The sequence below is a fragment of the Triticum aestivum genome, chromosome 4B, assembly GCF_018294505.1.
Source record: "Triticum aestivum cultivar Chinese Spring chromosome 4B, IWGSC CS RefSeq v2.1, whole genome shotgun sequence".
Classification (NCBI taxonomy): domain Eukaryota; kingdom Viridiplantae; phylum Streptophyta; class Magnoliopsida; order Poales; family Poaceae; genus Triticum; species Triticum aestivum.
This window is the reverse complement of record NC_057804.1, coordinates 567,760,818-567,774,925: the sequence shown is the minus strand read 5'-3', so window position 1 is coordinate 567,774,925 and position 14,108 is coordinate 567,760,818. Positions and strand designations below refer to the sequence as shown.

Here is a 14,108-nt window from a genome sequence, read left to right as displayed (position 1 = left end):
CAACCTCAGCTGCCCAGCCAACGGGTCGACGCCCCGTCCTCCCATTGAAGGTGGTTGTTCATGGTGATAGCCAAAGGAATTGATCATCAACGAGGGAAATTTTTCGTTTGTAAACGGTCCCTCCTTTTCTTGTCTCAACACCATCCAAACCATGCTGTCTTCTTTAACGAGGAATAGGCCGCATCCACTCTACTTCTGTTGTATATTGATGAATGTCTAGAGCAGAGGTTGTGAAGTTGCTACTCTAATACTCAACTTTACAATTTAGCTAGTACTGAAGTCTAAGCTCATAAGTTAGAGAGTGTTTGTTTCCAGGGACTTATTGGTCTAGGGACTTAAAAAAGTCCCTATAAGTCCCATCTAAACCAAACAGGAGGGACTTATAGGGACTTAAATGGGCATTTGGGACTTATGAAATAAGACTCTCAAGAAGAGACTTATAGGGACTTATAGTTGTAATATGGTCTTATAGGGACTTATAAGTCTCAGGAACCAAACAGGTAGGGACTTTTAGGGACTTGGAACTTATAAGTTGGGACTAAAAAAAAATCGTAGGACTTATGAACCAAACAGTGCCTTACTTGTCACCACCGATCAAGTTCATGCATGGCTTACTTCCTTATCTTAATTCGCGAGTAAAACATAAATACCTCCTGGGGTTACACACACAGTACACGCCACTCGTAGCAATGGACTAAAGTTTTGGCACATGCACAAACAAAGCAAAAGCGCATCCTTCCAACCTGACCAAGCATTCCAACACAACCAGAACAAAAGACACGGAAGCTCACTTGAAATTGTTCCAAGGAAGCAAAAGTAATTAGGTCCATCGCCTTGACGCCATTCAAACCGCCGTAGCACCAACTAGTCGTGAAGCTGCATCACAAGACAAAGCTTAACAAGACAATCTCATGAGTAGAAGAAGAGCACACTTTGCCCCTTGGGTAAGTGTTTAGCGGCCTGCATAGGACTATCTTATCGTTTAGCTGCTCTTGGCAAAGTTAAGGCCTGATCAGCAAAGCTCTGACTAAGTTGACCTATCCGTAAGGCCTGATAAGGCGCAACATATATACTAGAGCAACCAGCGAAACATAGAGCACCCAAGTACGCAATCACCATGGAGTTCTTTGGTAAGCTGCTTGGTGAATCTGCAAGCCCAATGCAGGTTCCACACAACTACTGGAACGCCACATACAAATGTCTAACTAGCTATGCAGAAAAATGAAAAGAAACCACTGCATACTTATCAAACTGCTCAAAGGTAGTCAATGGTGTGCTTACTGTTCATGAGTTCATGTGCATAATCAAAAGCAGTACTGGAGTCTAGTCGGTACCTGGCTCTAGTGTAGAAGCTCATGTAGGGCACGACTTTTTCGGCGGATGTCTCTCCGTGTACCTTCTTGCTTAGGCCTGATCTGAGTTCAATTGTGAACAACCCAACCACTGTCTTCAGCAAGATGACACCAACCACATTGGTCTGTTCTTGTTCTATTATATGTTCCCATCTTAATTTGAACTAGTCCAGAAAGTTCAGACCACCACAGCTTGGCAACAGGGCATTCAAAGACCAAGTTAGAAACAACACAACTAAGAAGCAACAGGAACACATAAAACTTGGCGAGAACTTTCAGTTTGCAACAGACCAAAAAGCATTGTACACCATAATCCTAGAAGAGTGCATTTTTTTCAAGACAATAACATCCTCTCTATCAGCAAAGGGTATAAGAACAAATATGCAGCAATTCATGCCACAAAACCGTCAATCAGTTTGAGTTGCACCCATCTCAGACAAACGAACTCAAGTTCTTGTCACGAGCACAAATAGAACAAAAGCGCATCCACCCCAACCAAACTGTTCAGCACAACCAGCAGGAAATAAGACTGAAGTTCACTTCAAATTCCTCCCGGGCAGAAAATGTAAGCCAATCCAGATGTCCTGATGCCATTTGGTTATATCTTAGTTGCATCAACAACTGCACGTGAAGCTTTATCAGATGCTGGCAAAGGCCCCCATACTGCACCATAAGAGACAAGGCTTCATAAGATAACATGATGAGTAGAGAGGAGCACACTGCCGTCAAAATCATTTCATTTCTAGCTGCCCAAATCTACGAAGCAATAGGAGGAAGCATCCACATCACAACACGGTTTAATCTGGACCTACAATGCTGGAAGTACGCAACAATGAAATCGGCTCTTTCATTCGGGCAGGCTCACGGGCAAGTGCCTAGTGCATGCCTGGGACTAGGTTATCCTATCCAAAACACCACAAGGATGTTTGGGTGCCAGAGACCTCTTGGCTCACAGCAAAGCTCTCATCACTTAACTGATTTGCAAACTGCTCTTGCCAATCTTAGGACATGATCAGCAAAGTTTTAATTAAGGCTTACCGGCTAGTAAAGCCAATCAGCGCAACATATAATAGCGCACCAATGAAACATAAACAACCATGGAATTCTTTAGTCAGCTGCCTAGCTAATGTGCCCAACGCCAATTCCACATGACTAATGTATCTTTTCCTCTGGCTTCTATCGACACAAAGACAACATGCCACTAGTAGAAAAGGGGGCACTGGTCCACGCCGGGTCAGTCCATTAGTCCCGGTTCAATCTAGAACCGGGACCAATGGTGGCATTGGACCCGGTTCGTGAGCCCCGGGGGCCGGCCGGGCCACGTGGGCCATTGGTCCCGGTTCGTCTGGACCTTTTGATCCCAATTGGTGGAACGAACCGGGACCAATGAACCTCGCTCCTGGCCCACCACCATTGTTCCCGGTTGGTGCCACGAACCGGGACCAAAGGCTGCCCTTTAGTCCCGGTTCAAGCCACCAACCGGGACCAATGAGTTGCCTATATATACCCCCTCGCGTAAGAGCAGAGCACACTGCTCTATTTTTTCTGGTAGCCGCGAGGGGGAGAGGGCTTGGTGGTGCTCTAGCTCACCTCCTATGCACACAAGGTGTTCGATGGAATGCCCGAGCCACACTACTTAATCTTTCTCCTCTCCAAGCACGACCTCCGAGCTCCATTTTCCTCAGTATTTGTCTAGGTTTAGTGGTCCGTCACGCCTCGTACCCGTCTTCACCACCGTCGATCACCCGCGCCGATCTCATCGCCGGCACCACCGTGGTGAGCCTCTTGTTCTTATCTTCTTTCTGGAAGGAAAGTTATCCTTACTTGTATGTTTAGATAGATACTTATATTATTTTCTTACTTTTATTATTGCATCTTATATAGTGTGATGGTTTTGGTATCCGCCCCCGTCGGCCCTCGTCCTGTCTATGATTCGGATGTGGTATATATTATCTTTTCATAACTATTGGTTCATTTATTGTTTATAAAAATTATGCCTACCAACATTGACATAGATTTTATTTATCTAGGAGGTTGTTGAACCGAAAATTCCAACCGACCCTATTGTCGAGAGGTTAAATTTAGTTGAAGAAGAAAACAATTTCTTGAAGGAAAAAATAAGAAAAATTGAGGAGGAGAAGATGATATTGGAGTTGCATGTTGCGGATGTCGTCGATGATCACAAGATCAAGATGGATGCAATGCGCTTGAAGATTAGAAAGATTAGAAAATATGTCATTCATACCGAGGCTTGGTATCATTATGTCGTTGGATCAGTTGTTACCTCGGTTGCGATTATGATCACATTTGTTTTTGCATTGAAATGTTTTACATAGTTTCAATGTATGATTTAATTAATTTAGATGCTCTGCAGAGCTTTATGTTGTTCTGTAATAATTTTTGCTTGAAGATGAGAACTATGTATGTACTTTGGTTTTAATATGATGATGAACTTCTACTAATTTGGTCACTTAGTTATCCATTCATAATGTTCTGTAATGATTTTTGACACACTTAATTATATATAATGCACGCAGATGAACCGGCAATGGATGTACGATAACAGACGCACCTCCGAGTATATTAAGGGCGTGCTTGATTTTCTCGAAGTGGCTGAGGCAAACAAGCAGAATGGTTTTATGTGTTGTCCATGCCCTATATGTGGGAATACGAAGTCTTACTCTGACCGGAAAATCCTTCACACCCACCTGCTTTACAAGGGTTTCATGCCACACTATAATGTTTGGATGAGGCACGGAGAAATAGGGGTTATGATGGAAGACAGCGAAGAAGAAGAGTACGATGACAACTATGTACCCCCTGAATACGGTGATGCTACTGAACATCAAGAGGAAGCAGACAATGTGCACGATGATGCTGCAACGGGCGAAGCTGCTGAAGATCAAGAGGAACCAGACGATGTGCCCGATGATGATGATCTCTGCCGGGTCATTGTCGATGCAAGGATGCAATGCGAAAGTCAAAAGGAGAAGCTGAAGTTCGATCGCATGTTAGAGGATCACAAAAAAGGGTTGTACCCCAATTGCGAAGATGGCAACACAAAGCTCGGTACCGTACTAGAATTGCTGCAGTGGAAGGCAGAGAATGCTGTGCCAGACAAAGGATTTGAGAAGCTACTGAAAATATTGAAGAAGAAACTTCCAAAGGATAACGAATTGCCCGACAGTACATACATACGCAGCAAAAAAGGTCGTATTCCCTCTAGGATTGGAGGTGCAGAAGATACGTGCATGCCCTAATGACTACATCCTCTACCGCGGTGCGTACAAGGATCTGAATGCATGCCCGGTATGCGGTGCATTACAGTATAAGATCAGACGAGATGACCCTGGTGATGTTGACGGTGACCCCCCCAGGAAGAGGGTTCCTGCGAAGGTGATGTGGTATGCTCCTATAATACCACGGTTGAAACGTCTATTCAGAAACAGAGAGCATGCCAAGTTGATGCGATGGCACAGTGAGGACCGTAAGAAAGACGGGAAGTTGAGAGCACCGGCTGACGGGTCGCAGTGGAGAAAAATCGAGAGAAAATACTGGGCTGAGTTTGCACGTGACCCAAGGAACGTATGGTTTGCTTTAAGCGCGGATGGCATTAATCCTTTCGGAGAGCAGAGCAGCAATCACAGCACCTGACCCGTGACTCTATGTATATATAACCTTACTTCTTGGATGTGCATGAAGCAGAAGTTCATTATGATGCCAGTTCTCATCCAAGGCCCTAAGCAACCTGACAACGACATTGATGTGTACCTAAGGCCATTAGTTCAAGAACTTTTACAGCTGTGGAATGGAAACGGTGTACGTATGTGGGATGAGCACAAACAGAAGGAATTTGACCTAAAGGCGTTGCTATTCGTGACCATCAACGATTGACCCGCTCTCAGTAACCTTTCAGGACAGACAAATAAGGGATACCACGCATGCACGCATTGTTTACTTGACACCGAAAGTATATACCTGGGAAGCTGCAGTAAGAATGTGTACCTGGGCCATCGTCGATTTCTTCCGACCAACCATCAATGTTGAAAGAAAGGCAAGCATTTCAAAGGCGAGGCAGATCACCGGAAGAAGCCCGCCATGCGTACCGGTGATCACGTACTTGCTATGGTCAATGATTTACACGTAATCTTTGAAAAGGGTCCCGATGCACTAGCTGTTCCGAATGACGCTGGGGGCCACGCACCCATGTGGAAGAAGAAATCTATATTTTGGGACCTACCCTACTGGAAAACCCTAGAGGTCTGCTCTTCAATTGACGTGATGCACGTGACGAAGAACCTTTGCGTGAACCTGCTAGGCTTCTTGGGCATGTATGGAAAGACAAAAGATACAGCTGAGGCACGGGAGTACCTGCAACGTTTGCACGAAAAAGACTGTAACATCCCAATTTTCAATTTGGATGTTTATAATAGATCATTCATATGCATCCATGATTTATGCATTTTGCCCCATTTGCTTTATTTGATTTTTGATCCAAGGAACTTTGAGCAACTCAAGGACCAAAAGAGAGAGTTGGAAGTTTCCCTAAAAACCAATTTTGAATTTTTTTTCGAAGTTGGGAGTTTGGATCAAATTTAGTTTCACCAAAAAGATTCATTTCCATTATATCAAAAATAAAATAAAGAGAGAAAATAAAATGACTTCTTCAAAAACACAAAGAAAATATTGAAAATTGAATTTGGAACCAAAATATATTTGTTGATTTTTATTTGCAATTTATTTTATTAGCACATCAAAAAATTTATTTTTGAAAACTTGCAATTTTAGGCCAGATAAAAGTTCACTAGGTCATATATAAGACCATATAACTATGTGAATTTTCTGGGATTTTTTAGGCTAATTATTATTTGTCTTTTGGTGCTTTAATGCTGCTGTAAAAAAACGATTTAAAAAAAAAAACAGGCGGCCCAGCTAGCGCCAGCCAGCCCAGCCAGCGAGCCGAGCGAGGCTCCAGCGCTCACTCAGCGCCCAGCCCCACAGTCCCACCTGAAAAAAAAGGGTCGTTCGCCTCAGCGCCCCACGCACGTTTTCTGTTCGCTAGTTCGTTTCCTCTCCAGGAACAGAAAATTAAGCTTTCCTGCTCCTGACTTTGCTTCGGTTCCAATTCCTGAAAATCAATTCTCCAACTCACTTCACGTCCAAGAAAGATGTCCTAAATATAGCCACGACTCTTCTTGACCGATTCAGTCGAAAATCTCTCGCCAAAACTATCTCTAGACGACGCACTCGACGTTTCAATCTCGCCTCAGAAGCTGCAGTTCATCGCAAGTTTCCGATGCCGATGAGCTGTCCCGAGCCTTATCCTTTTTGTTTCCGACTTCTCTCGATCCCTACAACCGTTTTGACAAGGTCTCGCGCTCCCTCTTCATCTACAGAGGCCACCTCGACCACGTTGTCTTGACCGGAGCACCCGGAGCACCGAGCTTCGCCGCTTTGTTTCGTCGCCGTTCGTCCTCCCTGATCATCACTGACTACACCACCGGACGAGAAACTCTCCACCGCATCGCCTAGACACCTCCGCTGCCGCCCACAATCGCCGGAGCCGCCTCCACCACCACGCCACAGCCGCCCCAGTGTACGTACATTTATCTGTAGGTTTCAGTTTGTTTCAGTCTAAAAAAACGTTTTCTTTATGGATCGGCCGCCCTCTTCAAATCTAGCAGCAAACACCAGCCCAACTAAGCACAGAGCGCCACTTGTCGCCGGCCGAAATTAGTTGTTTTTCAGATAAATTCATATTTCAGATTTCTGTCAGATTTTTCTTTTAGCGTATCTTTTAATCTATAGATCCAAATTAGGTGATTCTTTTTCGTACAAGTTCATAAAAACCCCCTCTAGCCAGAGAACCAAACGAAAAATATTTTTGAAAATTTTAATATTTGAATTCAAACAGATCTGAATTCAAATTTCGTTAGGCCGTAACTCGAGTTTCGTAACTCCGTTTTAGGTGATTCTTTTTGCAAATCGAAGCTCGTGACGTGTATTTTCTGTTAAACCCAAACACACATATTTTTGCTACTATAAAAATTGCGTTCTGTACAGAAACTTTATTTGGATGTTTTGGAGTTTTTCGAAGTCTTTCATTTGTTTTCTTTTTGGATCTTTGCTTATATGCTTATGTATGTTATTGCTTGCTTATGCTAGATCATTCGGAGTGCGAAGCTTGCTACTACGAATCTTTACAGTTCAATGAACGTCAGCAATGCAAGTTCACACTTTGATCATAATTTTTTAATACCCAGTTTTTACTATGCATTAGTTTAACCCTCAAAGATTGCACGGATAGGATTGAGAACATGTGGATATGCTATGTAGTTCATGTGGTAGGAACCTATGACCTTTGATCACCCCAGGAATTTTCGTTATGTTATATATTGCTTAGCCATGCTCGTAGACGGGGATTGGTATGAGTGATCCATGCAAGTTGCGAGAGATAATAATTTTGAGACAACATAAGGTGGCAACTTTAATACACATCTGGGTGGATTGTTTGGGGCACCTGGAGTAACCAGTGCTTGCCCAAGGGGAATCCCGGAGTACCCGTGTGATTACCCTAGGTCCGCCACCCAGGCTCAAAGGGATCATAACATATTTCATGCCTAGAAACTTCCGTATGCAGCCACAAGCCATTATGGGCTCTGGCATAGTTGAGTAATTTGTGTGACCTCTTTACGTGGTAGACTAGCTGATGTAGGGGAAAGTAGGTGTACCGGTCTACCCAGGGTTAAGGGTAAACGCTTCTGAAAGGCTATGTCTCGATCTTCCGATCATGGAGGTGGTCGAGTCTTGTGAGGAAAAGTGCGCAAACCTCTGCAGAGTGTACAAACTAATCATGATTAGCCGTGTCCCCGGTTACGAACATCTTGAGTATCTAGAAGTGAATTATTGGTTGATCTCATCACTCTATTTAATGAAATTATTGGGTTACTAATAACTTGGGAATTTTGGGACTGAGTTGGAGGAACCTTCTCAATAATGGCATTTTAATTTAGTAGTAAGAAAAAAATTATTTCTTTGTTGTAGGGTAATTTGGCTTTATGCAAAAATTAAACTTAGAGCCTCCACCAGCTAAATTTGCATATAGAGATAAAAAAAATTTCATTATTATTCTATGGTGTGAAATTGCCAGCATATTCCATGTGCTGACCTACACGGCTGCAACTTCTCATGTTGCGGACTTTTCCGACGAGGATTAAAGGTGCGATAGGTCGTTGTTCTGCACTCAGTTTGCCGTGGAGTTGGATGGACTCATTTACCTTCGATGCTTCCGCACTTATTTTATTTTAAATGGCCTTTGGCCATATTATTGTAATAAATACTCTTTTGAGGATCTCGATGTAAGAAAGTGTGTGATTGAACTCTGTTATAATTCCTCGAGTACTGTGTGTGTCAGCATACCGATTCAGGGATGACACATAAGCACAGAGACTTCGATCCATTTGGGTCGGGTCGCTACAAGATGGTATCAGAGCACACGCTGACTGTAGGACACGACCACTAGGAAATGGAAAGCCATAGGAAGAAAACTCTATTTTACGACTTCCTTCAATATCCGTTGGTCCATACAGAGTTGACTTTGATTTGAGAAGATTTAGTTCAGACCACCACTACCAAGTTGAGTCCAACGAGTGATTGCGGTAGAATGAAGAGATCATCTCTCTTGTAGATATGACCTTACCTGTAGGTTTTTGCTTGTGTGGTGTGATATGTGTGAATTTCTTGATTTGAAATTTTCTTGCTATCATAAGCATATGGGTAGTGATTTCTCTCATTAGGCCTTTATTCTATTCTAATTTCTCATCCACTCTAAACCTAACAGATGCCTCCAAGACGTGACCCGGAATTCCCACCGGAACTTACCCAGTTGATCCAGAACCAGAATGCCCTCATGTAGCTACTCATCCAGAATCAGAACCAGAACAACAACAACCCACCACCACCACCCCCGGTCGACAACCTTACCCGTTTCCTTAGGTTGAATCCACCAGTGTTCTCGAGCAGCACGGAGCCGATTGTTGCAGATGACTGGCTTCGCAAGATCGGAAGAGAGCTGACCACCGCAGGATGCACTAACACTGAGAAGGTGCGCTTTGCCGCACATCAACTGGATGGACCAGCAGCCTCGTGGTGAGAGAATTACACCACCACATTCCCCATAGCCAATGTGACTTGGGATCAGTTCTAGCAGGCGTTCCATACCGCACATGTTTCAGCCGGAGCTATGAGTCTGAAGAAGCGTGAGTTCCGCAACTTACGCCAGGGAAATCATTCTGTTGGTGATTATGTGGAGGAATTCAACAAGTTATCCAGGTATGCTCCCGGAGACGTGGCTGATGATGCCGCTAAGCAGGAGAAATTTCTGGAGGGACTAAACGATGATCTGGGACTTCAGCTGACTGTGGCTACCTTTAACAATTATCAAGAGTTGGTTGACAAGGCTCTCATTCTGGAAGGCAAGCAGCAGCAGGTGGAGAATCGCAAGAGGAAGTACGGACAGGGAAAGTACAACTCTGGTGTTCAGCAGAAGCCTCGCTATACCCCGTACTCGGGAAATAATGGATCAGGATCCGGCAAGTATGGTGGACACACTCACCATAACCATGGAAGACATTCACATCATGGAGGGAATGGACACAACCATAATGGCCATAGGAATGGCAATGGGAATGGAGGAAACAACAATCAGCATCAGTCGAACCCCGCTACACTGGCAAAGAAGGATCTGAGTCACATTACCTGTTTCAAGTGCGGGAAAACTGGACACTATGCCACCGATTGCCCTGAGGCGAAGAACGGGAATGGAAATGGAAGCTCTGGAGGCAAGAAGCCCAATCCTTTCACCAGAGGTCAGGTGAACCATGTCAATGTGGAGGAAGTTTATGACCAGCCTGACATCGTTGTTGGTAAGTTCTTGGTTAATTCATTTACGGCCCTTGTTCTTTTTGACACTAGTGCATCACATTCATTCATATCAAGGGGGTTTGTGGATAAGTTTAAGTTGCCGACCGTAGCCCTTAAGTCACCTATGTTAGTGAGTTCCCCAGGAGCAGAGTATATGGCTAGTCGGGGATGTTTTCAGTTGCCATTGACCATAGGGAGACACGTTTTCCCCACAGACCTCATCATCCTAGAATCACAAGGATTGGACGTAATTCTAGGCATGGATTGGCTATCCAAGTATGAAGGGAATATTGATTGTGCCCATAAGTCGATTCTTCTCACCACCCCAGAGGGGAAACAGATCAAGTATATTTCGAGGCATACACCAAGGAGGACTCAAGTGAACTCTCTTTCGGGAGTTGTTTAGGAGGAAGTGCCAGTTGTGAAGGATTATCCCAATGTATTCCCCAAGGAATTGCCCGGCATGCCATCGGATCGGGACATAGAGTTTTTGATCGAATTGTTACCAGGCACCGGACTAATATCCAAGAGACCGTACCGGATGCCCGCAAATGATCTGGAGGAAATTAAGAAGTAGATTAAGGAATTATTGGAGAAAGGTTATATTCGACCGAGTTCATCACCTTGGGGAGCACCACTGCTTTTAGTTGAGAAGAAGGATGGAACCTTGAGAATGATTGTAGATTATCGTGCGCTAAACGAGGTGACGATTAAGAACAAATACCCTCTACCAATGATCAATGATTTGTTTGACCAGCTACAAGGAGCAAAAGTTTTCTCCAAGATCGATCTTCGATCAGGATATCACTAGCTGAAGATTCGAGAACAGGATATACCCAAGACATCCTTTACCATGAGATATGGGCTTTATGAGTATATGGTCATATCTTTTGGTTTGACTAATGCCCCTGCCTATTTTATGAGTATGATGAATAAGGTATTCATGGAGTTCTTGGATAAGTTTGTTGTGGTATTCGTTGATGACATATTGATTTACTCGAAGAATGAATAAGAACACAAGGAACATTTGCGCTTGGTTCTAGAGAAGCTTAGGGAACATCAATTATACGCAAAGTTCAGCAAGTGCAAATTCTGGTTGAAGGAAGTCAGATTTCTCGGACATGTTATATCAGGAGAAGGAATAGCAGTAGACCCCTCCAAGGTTGAAGCCGTCACCGACTGGAAGGCACCCACCTCAGTCAGAGAGATTCGTAGTTTTCTTGGACTTGCAGGATATTACCGGAGGCTTATTGAGAATTTCTCCAAGATCGCGAAGCCCATGACAGAGTTACTGAAGAAAGACACTAAGTTTGTTTGGACCGACGAATGTGAGGCCAGTTTCCAGGAGCTAAAGAAATGTTTGGTCACAACCCCAGTGCTAATTCTTCCAAATATACGCAAGGATTTCCAAGTATATTGCGACGTTTCTCGTCAGGGACTTGGAGGTGTTCTTATGCAAGAAGGAAGAGTTGTTTCATATGCCTCACGTCAGCTTCGACCTCATGAGCAGAATTATGCCACACATGATTTGGAGTTAGCAGCCGTAGTGCACGCACTCAAGACCTAGAGACATTTTCTTATTAGAAATAGGTGTGATGTTTACACAGATCACAAGAGTTTGAAATACATCTTCACGCAGAAGGAGTTGAACCTCAGGCAGAGAAGATGGTTGGAGCTCGTAAAGGATTATGACATGAAATTGCACTCTCACCCAGGAAAGGCCAATGTTGTGGCAGATGCATTGAGCTGCAAGAGTTATGTCAATACTCTCACAGCAGGAGGACTACCTCAGGAGTTAATTGATGATCTCAGAGATCTTCGATTGGAGATAGTACCACGAGGTTTTGCTGCCGCAATGGAAATTCAATCCACTTTGTTGGGAAAGATCCGAGAAGCCCAGAAGTTAGACAAAGGTATTGCGGAGATAAAGGGAAGGATGAACCAAGGAAAGGCAGAAGGATTTCGTGAGGATCAACATGGAACCTTATGGTTTGAGCAGCGTATTTACGTGCCAAATGACCCAGAGATCGGGAAATTGATTCTTCAGGAGGCTCATGATTCGCCTTACTCGATACACCCAGGCAACACCAAGATGTATTTAGACTTGAAGGAAAGTTTCTGGTGGACGGGTATGAAGAAGGATATTGCCGAGTATGTTGCAGTATGTGACGTATGTCAGAGGGTTAATGCAGAGCACCAGAAACCAGCAGGATTACCTCATCCTTTGCCGATACCAGATTGGAAGTGGGACAAGCTTTGCATGGACTTCATTACAGGATTACCCAGGACCCGATCAGGCTATGATTCTATTTGGGTAGTGGTTGATCGCTTGACTAAGGTAGCTCACTTCATCCCCGTGAAAACCACATATACAAGTGCTAAGTTAGCCAAGATATACATGACCAGGATTGTATGTCTGCATGGAGTTTCAGGACCATCGTATCAGATAGAGGAACACAATTTACCTCAAAGTTTTGGCATCAGTTACACGAAACTTTGGGTACCAGGCTGGAGTTCAGTACAGCTTTTCATCCATAGACAGATGGACAGACCGAGAGAGTCAATCAGATTCTGGAGGACATGTTGAGAGCTTGTGCGCTAGATTATGGATCTAGTTGGGATGATAATTTGCCTTACGCAGAGTTCTCATATAACAACAGCTATCAAGCTAGTTTGAAAATGGCCCCTTTCGAAGCTTTGTACGGAAGGAGGTGCAGGACACCATTGATGTGGGATGAAGTTGGAGACCATAAATTATTCGGACCAGATTTAATTAGAGATTCGGAGGAGAAAGTCAAATTGATCCGTGACAGACTCAAAATAGCCCAATCCAGACAGAAGAGTTATGCCGATACTAAATGCAAGGAGGTAACCTATGAAGTCGGAGATAGAGCATATCTGCGTGTGTCGCCACTTCGAGGAGTTAAACGATTTGGAGTCAAAGGAAAGTTAGCACCACGGTTTGTGGGGCCGTACAGAGTTTTAGAACGCATGGGTGAAGTTGCCTACAAGTTGGAATTACCCGAAGCCTTGTCAGGAGTTCATGATGTGTTTCACGTTTCCCAGTTGAAGAAGTGCCATGCAGAGATGGCCGATATTCCTCTAAGAGATACAGTGCCACTGGAGGCCATACAGTTGGATAGTGATCTGGCCTATGAGGAGAAGCCCGTCAAGATTTTCGAGACTGCAAGCAGGGTTACCCGCAACAAGGTCATCAAGTTTTGCAAGGTTCAGTGGAGTCATCACACTGAGGAAGAAGCCACTTGGGAACGAGAAGATGATCTCCGACAGGACCACCCACACCTTTTTGCTAGCCAACCCGAATCTCGAGGGTGAGATTCATCTTTAGGGGGGTAGGTTTGTAACATCTCAATATTCAATTTAGATGTTTATAATAGATCATTCATATGCATCCATGATTTATGCATTTTGCCCCATTTGTTTTATTTGATTTTTGATCCAAGGAACTTTGAGCAACTCAAGGACCAAAAGAGAGAGTTGGAAGTTTCCCTAAAAACCAATTTTGAATATTTTTTTTTTGAAGTTGGGAGTTTGGATCAAATTTAATTTCACCAAAAAAATTCATTTCCATTATATCAAAAATAAAATAAAGAGATAAGATAAAATGACTTCTTCAAAAACACAAAGAAAATATTGGAAATTGAATTTGGAACCAAAATATATTTGTTGAGTTTTATTTGCAATTTATTTTATTAGCACATCAAAAAGTTTATTTTTGAAAACTTGCAATTTTAGGCCAGATAAAAGTTCACTAGGTCATATATAAGACCATATAACTATGTGAATTTTATGGGATTTTTTAGGCTAATTATT

At 43.5% G+C, this 14,108-nt stretch overlaps 1 pseudogene; it reads right to left on the bottom strand.

The window, feature by feature from the left end:
• Positions 1–1,950: 1,950 nt before the first annotated feature.
• The window catches only part of LOC123090221 (uncharacterized), a 33,785-nt pseudogene continuing 21,627 nt past the window's right edge, over positions 1,951–14,108 (bottom strand).